This window comes from Amblyomma americanum, chromosome 8 (genome assembly GCF_052857255.1).
Source record: "Amblyomma americanum isolate KBUSLIRL-KWMA chromosome 8, ASM5285725v1, whole genome shotgun sequence".
Taxonomy (NCBI): Eukaryota; Metazoa; Arthropoda; class Arachnida; order Ixodida; family Ixodidae; genus Amblyomma; species Amblyomma americanum.
In genome coordinates this window covers 25,243,357-25,253,600 of record NC_135504.1, presented here as the reverse complement: position 1 = coordinate 25,253,600, position 10,244 = coordinate 25,243,357, and positions in this window count along the sequence as shown.

The window sequence follows — 10,244 nt, the reverse complement described above, 5'->3', positions numbered from 1 at the left end:
AACCACCTACCGCAGCCGAGGCGGACGCCCAGGCCAATAGGTAAGGAGGAAAAGGAGTGGTGAGCGTGACGTCACGTGGCCAGCCTTCGCAAGCCAATTGCTCATGAAGCCTCTCCCACAGTCTTTTCTCGCTCTCCGAGTCAGTCCCTAATGTTGTGGGCCGGTATGTTTTAAAGGGGCTGTGAAGGGGGCTCTAATAAAGTTGCAGCATGCCTGGGATATTGAAGCACGCCGCTTCACGAATAGTGTCCAGCAAGGATTTTTTAAATGTGCTTTGTAAAAGGTGAGTTATCTGTGGTCGAAATTTGAATTTCATCGTCTTCGCGCCTTTCCCTCTCCTCTCGTCACTTTTTGCACGCTGGAAGGTCGCCGCTCCTTCGCCGACCCCCCCTCCGGGAGCGGAACTTCCCGACCTGCCGGAGCTATGCGGCTTATTGGCCGCAGCGAGGATAGCTGCCTGACGTCTGCAAGAATCTAACCAATGGCCACCTCTCACCTTGTCTACGCAGATGCGAGGTATGGAGGAGGGTGCGAGCATGAAAAAGTCGCCGGGAAGCGCTCGCCAACTTTGACGCGTGATTGTGGGTCGTCTGCTGCGTGTAGAAGAGTATTATTTGGCTCTGGTTTTTATGGCAACACAGTGCAGTGATTAAGTGAGTTAATGTGCTCTCCTCGGAAGGCGTTGCAGAGCCCCTTTAATGCGGACGTTTGCGCGGCCCATGGATTCAAAGGAACCGTTCCGAACCAGTTTGGGACTCCATTCAGCCCATTTTTTTTTTTGCAACCCGGCATACTTTTTTTCTTCAGACAAAATGAGATGTGTTAGCGCGCAGATTTACCTACTGAAAGCTGTCTGCGCTAGAGTGCGAAAATGACATCCAATCTCGTCATAATCATCATCAGCCTGACTACACCCGCTGCAGGGCAAAGGGGTCACCCATTTCTCTCCAATTAACCCTGTCCTTTGCCAGCTGCGGCTACGGTATCCCCGCAAATTTCCTAATCTCATCCGCCCACATAACGTTCTGCCGGCCCCTGCTATGCTTTCCTTCTCTTGTAATTCACTCCGTTATCTGTACGTACACCAGCGGATATCTTCGCATTACATGCCCTGCCCAAGCCAATTCCTCTTGATTTCGACTAGGATGTCATTAACCCACGTTTGTTCCCGCACCCACTCTGTCCGCTTCCGGACACCTATCATATTTCTTTTCACAGCTCGCTGCGCTGTCTAACTTAAGCTGGTACCCTTTCCGTTAGCCGCCACTACGTTTCTGCCCCGAAGGTGAGTACCGGTAAGATGGAGTTGTATACTTTTCTCTGGAGGGATATTGGCAACGTGCTATTCATGATCTGAGAGAACCTGCCATATGCGTTCCACCCCAATCTTATCATTCTAGTTATTTCCCTCTCGTGATCCGGATCAGCTGTCACTACCTGCCCTAAGTAGACGTATTCCCTTACCACTTCCTGCCCCGCCGCTGTGGCTCAGTGGTTAGGGCGCTCGACTACTGATCCGGAGTTCCCGGGCTCGAACCCGACCGCGGCGGCTGCGTTTTTATGGAGGAAAAACGCTAAGGCGCCCGTGTGCTGTGCGATGTCAGTGCACGTTAAAGATCCCCAGGTGGTCGAAATTATTTCGGAGCCCTTCACTACGGCACCTTCATCTTCCTTTCTTCTTTCACTCCCTTCCTTATCCCTTCCCTTACGGCGCAGTTCAGGTGTCCAACGATATATGAGACAGATACTGCGCCATTCCCTTCCCACCCCCCAAAAAATAAGAACCCCAATTATTATTATTACTTACCACTTCCAGCACCTCGCTGCTGTTCCCTTGCGAGACTGTCGAACGTTACTTTGGTTTTCTCGCGGCCGGACTGAAGAGGCGCCGCCGCTCGAGCCCGGCCGTGGTTTCCTGCATGTTAATTGTAAGACCTCTGCTCGGCCTGTCTACTTATTAATCATGCTTTGAAATTCATCTCCTGAATTACTCAGCAAGGCAATTGCATCAGCGAATCGCAAATTACTTACGTATTCTCCATTAACTCTTATCCCCAACTGCTCCCAATCCAGGCCTCGGAACACCTCTTATAAACAGGTGGCGAAAAATTTGCAGTGGCTTAACTTGGCTAACCCTGGAATTCAGCGAAAAGCAAGGACGTTTACTAAGCGTCTGAGGCTCGTCCATGGCAGCTCCGCTACATGCTCGCGGCAGCCGTTCTACAAAGTATACCCACACGACCACGTGGCTATGACATGGTATCACATGGTCTTACATCCCCATCGGATGTCGTCACGTGGGTCCAATCACCCCACCGGATGCTCTTAAGGTCAAAGGTCACCCAATGTCAAAGGTCATGGGTCAAGGTCAGGGGTTCGACACGGAGAACCTGCGCTGCCAAGGTGGCACTACAATTGTTCCATTCGGTCACTCAAAACTGCTTTTGTCAGCCGCTTGGGTCGCTGCAAACGCGCGAACACATTCTGCGCGATTAGATACCCGCGTTTGGCTGACAGCATTCATTGCGTAGCTTCTCTCGGCGTAGCCCAGATAGCTGACGCACGGCACGTGCGCCTTCGACAGAGCGCGGAGGCTCACGCCAATAAGCGCCTGAAGGTGGCGCGGAAAAGTACTAAGAGTACTACCCAAAACTGCTTGCTCTTCTCGCTAGGCAGTGTGTTATGGCACTGCAATCGGCACCGCAAACTTCAGCGCAAGTTCCCCATACACAGCTAACGTGGTTGGGCTGGAAGTCGTTCAAGGTCATTCTCCGGCCTACGCGACGACTGCTTTACCTAGAGTAGTGAAGTTTCTCTTCAATAGCATTGGCGAAATCGTGTCTCCCTGCATGACACCCTTATATCTTCCAGTATTTCTGCATAAGATTCTACACCTCGATTCCGCAATACCTATATGGCTGCTGAGGTTTTCACTGAGTCAAATGCTTTCTCGTAATCAATGAAGGCTTTATACAGTGTGTTTCACCTAATACTTTATACACAGTTTTTAAAAATACGCTTTCTGAGCTAGAAGAGCGGTTTTTTTTTTCGGCATAGCATTGTCAGCGGTCTAGTACATCAGAATACAGCTAAGGCACCACCGCAGCGGCGGCCTAGCAGTTTGAGCATCCGCCTCACATGCTGGAGGTGCGGGGTTCGATCCCCAGGGCCGCCGGGTACTCATCAGAGGTGCAATGGGTGTAAGCTTAACCCTGCCTGGTGCTCGGCCTCTTTAGGGTGAAATGCTTGGGAATTGGGTACTAGACCCCTCCTTGAGGAGAAGAAAGAAACCTTGTGCCATGGTGCTCTTTGGCCACAGATTCCCTTGCGCCATAAAAATTCATCAATACAGCTATACGACCGGCTAATAGCAGGCTCGTAAGCTAATATTAATTGGTTAACTATTTAACTATTACGGTTAGGCTCCGTAACTTTTGAGAGGTGTGTAGCCCACCGTATAATTAATATCCATACCAGTTTCTAGAATTTCGAAAACGCGGTTACCCTCGACGCTGTGGCCCAAAAATTTTGACTATTTCGACGAGTTACGTGCACTGGAGACGATGCTATGCCTGCAAGCTTCTCGAAAGCGCATGTATTCTGGTCCGAGGTAGCCAAAATTTGTTGGGCCACAGCGCCGAGGGTGACCGCGTTTTCGAAATTCTAAAAACTGACATGGGTATTCATTACCTTGTGCTACACGCCTCTCAACGATTAAGGAGCCTAACAGCAATAGTTAAAAAGTTAACTATTCAATATTGGTCAACCAGACGGCTAGTTGGCAACGCCTTAGCTGTATTCTGACGTGCTACACTGCTGACAATGATGTGCCGAAAAAAGCGCGCTTCTAACTCAAAGAGCCTATTTATAAAAAAAATTGTGTAAAATCTTAGCTGAAACATTCTGTATAGGGGTTGGTTATATTCTGCGCATTTCTCTATCGCCTGATTTGTAGTGTGAATATCGGCTTTTGTCGAGTATCCTTTACGAAAGCTTGTGGTCAGTTGGTTGACGGAAATCTTAAGGTTGTCCTGGCTCTATTAGCGACTACCTTAGTAAATACGTTGTAGGCAACGGAGAGTAAGCTGATGGTCTGCCATTTTTCAAATCCCTGGCATCTCCTTTCTTATGAATTAAGATAATGTTAGCGTTCTTCCACGCTTCTGGTGCGCTCGATGTCATAAGGCATTGCGTATACAGTGTGGCTAGTTTTTCTAGCACGATCACCCCTCCGTCCTTAAAGAGATCTGCTTTCCCCTTTTGCATTGCTCCTAAGGTTTTTTTTACTTCTTCTTCCGTTATTGGCGAGATGTCCCATTGTTGTACGCCACTGCCTCTCTCATTAACTTTCTGATTATTACACTGACTACTCTATAGTCTTGTGTAGAACTCTTCGGCTACTTTAACTATATTATACATGTTGCTAATGACTGTGCCCTCTTTGTCCTTTAACGCATGCATCGGGCTTTTACCTATGCCTAGTTTCCTCTTCACCGCTTTTAGACTATACCTCCGTTCTGTAGAGGATGCTCGATTCTCTCCATATTAAACTTCCTTGTGTCGGCTACCCTGCGCTCATTCATTAACTTTAACAGCTCTGCCAGTTCAACTCTGTCTGTATAGGGTTAGACGCTTTCATGCTTTCCTTTTTTTAATTAGATTTTTTGTCTCCTGAGATTGCTTGCCGGTATCCTGTCTAACCATCCTACCTCCTACTTCTAATGCACACCCCGTAATGATAGCTGTGAGATTACCGTTCATCGTTTGAACATCAAGATCGTCTTCCTCACTTAGAGCCGAAGATATGTTCTGCAGCGATATCCTGAATTCCTCTACTTCCCCTCATTACCGCTAACTTGTTAATGGGCTTCCGCTTCACTAGTTTCTTCCGTTCCCTCTTCAGGTCTAAGCTTTTTTGAGACCTTACCGTTCTGTGTACGCTACAACGCACCTTTCCGCTGTTTACATGCTTTATGCGAGGAGAAAAAAATTCACAGGGGCGGCTGATTAAATTGTGTTGGTAATGCGGTGGCATTAGAAGCTGTTGACATGTCCAACATTTTCGGAAAAAATTTTTCTCAAAATTGGAAAATTGCAAGGTACTGTTATGGAAATATTGACGGTAATGGCCAATTCTTCTGATACGCAGCAAAATCTTTCTTTTAAATTATTTCCATAGATCGCGTCGAACATTTAAGGCTGCCATCATGCATGCCCAGCAATTCTGGACAAAAAAATTTTTGAGCGAGAAACCGTTTATGAACGAAATTTTTTCAAATAATGTAAGATTTCCCTATAACAATCAATATATTCGCAGGTTACCCGACGGCAGTCCTGTATTTTTTTCTATTCACGTTTGTGATATCGTCAAAAGTGTTTCTCATTGATTTTCTGTGGCAGTCTTAACTGTTCGATGCGATCGATGGAAACACTTTAAAAGAAAGTTTTTGCTACATATCAGAATAATGGGCCATTAGCTCCAATATTTCCATAATATTGTCTTACAATTTTCTAACTTTCAAATTTTTTTTTCACCGAGAAAACTGGACTTGAAACCAACGGAGAACGTTTTTGACGATATAGCAAAAACGTTAATCGAAAAAAAAATGCTAGTGTCGTCGGGTTATAGTTATATATTTCATGATATCAAGAAATTGCGTTCATAACCTGTTTCCCGCTCGAAAATAATTTTGTCCAGAATCGTTGGGCATGTGGCGCTCGGCTGCTGACCCGAAAGACGCGGGTTCGATCCCGGCCCTGGCGGTCAAATTTCGATGGAGGCAAAATTCTAGAGGCCCGTGTACCTGCGATGTCAGTGCACGTTGAAGTAAAAATTTCCGGAGCTCTTCGCTACGACGTCCCATAGCCTGAGTCGCATTGGGGCGTGAAACCCCCATAAACCAAAAAAACCAAGAAGCTGTTGATGCCCTCACTTCCGGTACTGTGACGTCACTTCCTTCCAGCCAACCAGCGAATTTGCGACTGATTTTTTTCTTCCCTGATGAGGGGAGGGTCAGCTCGATTTTATAGAGAAGGAAGTGAAAATATAACTTCAGCCTCCAATTGGTTCCCGCCTTTTGTTTACTATGGAAAAGAAACAATCAATAGCGCACTACCTAGTCAGGTACGTCTCTAGTAGCGTAAGCAGAAGACACATTAGTGTATTTCCGGTTGTCGCCTGCAGTGTTGCATGCATTGCACGCAGCTACTCGCAGTCTATTACAGCTTGTCCGGCAACCGCCTTGCTGCGGTACTCTCGCCTATGATTGCCTCAAATTGGCGTGCCGTCTGCAACGATGTCCGGGCGCCCTTTTATTAACGCGGTGCGTAGGCTTCCATTTTAGCACGCTGTGTGCGCTGCTTAGGCCTAATGGCGTGCTCTTCCTAATTGTTATTTTGCGGATCTCGAGCAAGGACCTATAGAGAAAACGATTACTCGTTCCATTTGTGCGCACCACCTTCTCTTCTTTCGGCTTCCCCGTTACCCCTTTATGTGTTCTTCTGCGCGGCCATTTATGACACGTTCTCGTGACTGCCCAAAGCCATTTTCTGTTTTCGTTGTTTCAGTCTGAAAGACCGCACAGCAGGCGCTTGGCATACCGCAACGTCATCTGGAAAGAGCTAGTTGAAACAAGAAACTCGCGCAAATCGTCCAGCTGTAGTTCCCAGGATGCGAACGGTTCTGTCGAAGCTTTAACGGCGGCCCGCCCCAGCCGGGACCGGTTCGGAAAAGCGCTTCCACCGGTCGTCTCGTCAGGGAAGGCGATAGGAAGCATCGCATCCCGAGCTCTGCTCAGGAATGAATGTAACAAACAGGCAAAAAATAATTCAACTCGGCTTCCGTACAGGTCTCGCATTATTATAGGCTCCCCTTCAAAGGAAAACGAAATGTCCAGAGCAGGAATACTCTGTTTTGGTTTATGGTTTATGGGGGTTCAGCGTACCAAAGCGACTCAGGCTATGAGGGGCACCGTAGTGAAGGGCTCCGGAAATTTCGACCACCTGGGGTTCTTTAACCTGCACTGACATCGCACAGTACACGGGCTTCTAGAAATAAAAGTTTGATTGCTAACTACTTCCTCCAACAAAATCTGTTAAATTTCAGTTGCGTATGTAGACTTTGGCAGACTGATTTCCGGAAATTTAGTGTAAACAGAGCAGGAAACGAGAACGCAAGGTTTACGGGGCTTTCAGCGCTTTTCAGCCCGATGAGTCTTACGTCAGTTGTCCGTCTGTCGAAGAAGGGGCACATCCCGGTTGCTGCTGTTGTTGTTGGTCTCTGATTGAGTGGCACATACCCAACGTGGGGATTGGCCAGGGTGCCTTGCATTCGAACAGTAGTGGCATATGGATGCAGTTAAGCTAGACGTGGGTGAAATTTTGTGTGAAAGGAAATAATTTTGAAAATTGTAACCAACAAACTAATCTCCCGGACGCAATAATGTAATTATGAAGATAATCCCATTCCAGTTGTTGTTGTTGTTGTTGCTTTATAGTGTCATGGCACATACGCAAGACGGGGAATATGCCAGGGTTGAGTGAGGAGGGCCAATAGAAGAGGGTCAACTGGCTGACTTTGGGTAATCCTGTGTGCCTTCTTTCTTTTCTATGCTGTTATTTTTCGAAAGCGTATACACATTCACAGTGTTCAATCATTCAACTGGATTGTTATACTCGGGGACTACTTTTCGTGGCTATGCAGAGGAAGCTACCAGGGCGAGGCGCAAGGCTTTCACAAGCGCACTCATATCATGCTCTCACGAGGGAGAGAGAGAGGCTTTTAAGCTGGCGGTGCGCGCCCGTATCTTCCGCAGCATGCCACAAAAAGCTGTCTGTTTGCTTCTTCTCTCGCTTTTCTATTTTGTGTGCTATTTTGTACGTTTTATCAATGCTATTATACTCAAGTATATGCCCTATACTACACCCTACTGAAACGTGAGGTGCGCATGCGAAATAATGGAACTACGGAGTCTGTTTAGAGGAAGCCCAGAAAATATCTTCAAAAGTTTCTAGTTTGCATGACTACCACCAGGTTCCATGTGGCGCTGAGCATCAAAAGCTACCGCGCAGTTTTGAACGCCTCATTGGTTTCCTATGATAAAACTCGTCGGTGCGCGTGCATGAAAGCATCTTATATATCAGATTCTGGAGCGTGTAGAAAGAGTATAGGCTATGAAAATCAACATCTTCGCTCACTATATCACCGCAACCTTTAGTTTTGTCATAAATATAAATGAAATTATTCCCACTGAGTTACGTACAGTGTTCATTACTGGCGGGCGACAGATGGCGCTAGTTGGTGAATGTCCAGGAGGAAATCTTTGAATGTGGCAAAGATACGGAAGTCCGTTCAGTTTCCACATGTCTTCCGCATAGCCTCCGTATCCTTTCCGCGTTGTTTCTGTTAGATGTCCATGACGTCATGCAGTGTCCGTATGTTGCGCGCCAACAATCACCAGACAATGCTGTGCAGTAGTTGGGGCCTAACTTGTACTCGGGACATATGCAGCGCAATTGATGAATGAGGCAGAAGTTTCCGATTGTTTCGTGGCAGCCGCGAGGCACATTATTAATGGCAAATGCTCGATTTACTCACCTATATGTACAGTGCAGACATAGTGATTGCTCGGATGATTTTATGGATGACTGATAGGCCCACCGAACGGACGATTAACGACAGTTCCCTATACTGTCTACCAAAATGAGTCCTATCGCTCATTCTGACAGTCTGATTGATATCGATGTATTGAATGAGCGACTCATGAGTGGATAGACTGAATGACTGAGCTGCTGTCATGATGAGCGATCAATTATGATCGATTGTTTGACTGCCGTGTTCCTCGCTTGCCTCTCCTCCAATGCATGCATGTCTAGTGTAGATATATATGTGACGCTGTTCCAGTATAGAATGGGCTCGAAGACAATTGATGATATGTAGGATATATGTGGATCCAACAAGACAATTTAATTATAAATGCAGATTTTCACACAATTTGAGAAGAATTCCCAACAGCAGTATAGACTTTTATCCGGCACAGCTGCATGTCCTGTCAGAGAATTCAATGACTCGGCTCCGCCCGATCGTCCGGGCCGCATTCTTTCCCGTCTGCAGTTTCTGACCTGAAGTAAACAAACAAACAAAGCCGTTTCTTTTGCGCCGCGTCCCAGTCACGACCGAGCGTTTCTCTAAATGTTCGTTCTTTCAAGAAATGTGATGCAAGGGAAGGCATGCTTGACAAGATCTGAAAGCGCCCTCTTTTCTTCTTCAACTGTTTGGTTCCTTGTTTGCTTGTTTGTGTGCATTCGGTGTTTTCGACACCGTATAGGCATCGCCGGCTGGCGGGACCCGCCCCCGGGCCAGCGAACGCATTTCTACGCGATATCGGAGAGCTGGATGTTTCTTTCAGAGCCGGACGTCTTATTAGGGTGAAGGAACGGGAGAGGTGTGCAAGCGTTCACGCAGAGCCCCCGTGGGCGCGACGACGCCATGCCGAATCTGATTCCGAAACGCCTGTTAGGTCGAAAGGGACCGCGCTGCTGTCGAGGTCGCAAAAGAGCAGAGAAAAAGGGTTGTGGCCACCGGCCGCGGCGACAGCCACGAGGACCGGTTTCCCATCGTCGGCGGAAGAATTCGGAAGAGATAGCCCACACGCGGGAGGACGACTCGGGCCGTCGCCGCCGCATTGAGCTAGACGGCTGTGCAGCCAACGACCCGAGCACCACAGGTAACCTGCCCAATATTGGAATTATAATGGCAAAACTGGACCAGACAGAAACCATCCCTTTTCAATATTGGGCCGATTACCTGTTCCGGTTGGGTACGTATATGGCCGACGGCACGGACGCGCCTTTCACGACCCGATGGGCACTGAACCTTCCTTGAACGTCCTGCAGACATCCTGAACGTCCACATGACTCTGTTACCGCATTTGCCGTACGGTTGTCCGGCTACGCAAAAACTGTCTACTGACCAGATGCTTCCGCGCAGCGATGCTGCTGGACCGTAGTTTCCTTCCAGAGCGGCTGGTCCCCTATGGGCATTGAAACTTCTTTGGACGTTCTGTGGACGTCCAAGGGAGTGGACGTCTAAGGACGTCCTGTGGACGTCCAAGGGAGTGTTGCCGTTGCTACCGTTGCCATGCTTGCCTAGCCACATTTGCCGTAGAGCAGAAGTTGCCGTACGTAGTTACCGTGTTTACCGTACGGGGGCTGAAACTCTAATTACTCCGCTTATAGAGCCTGAA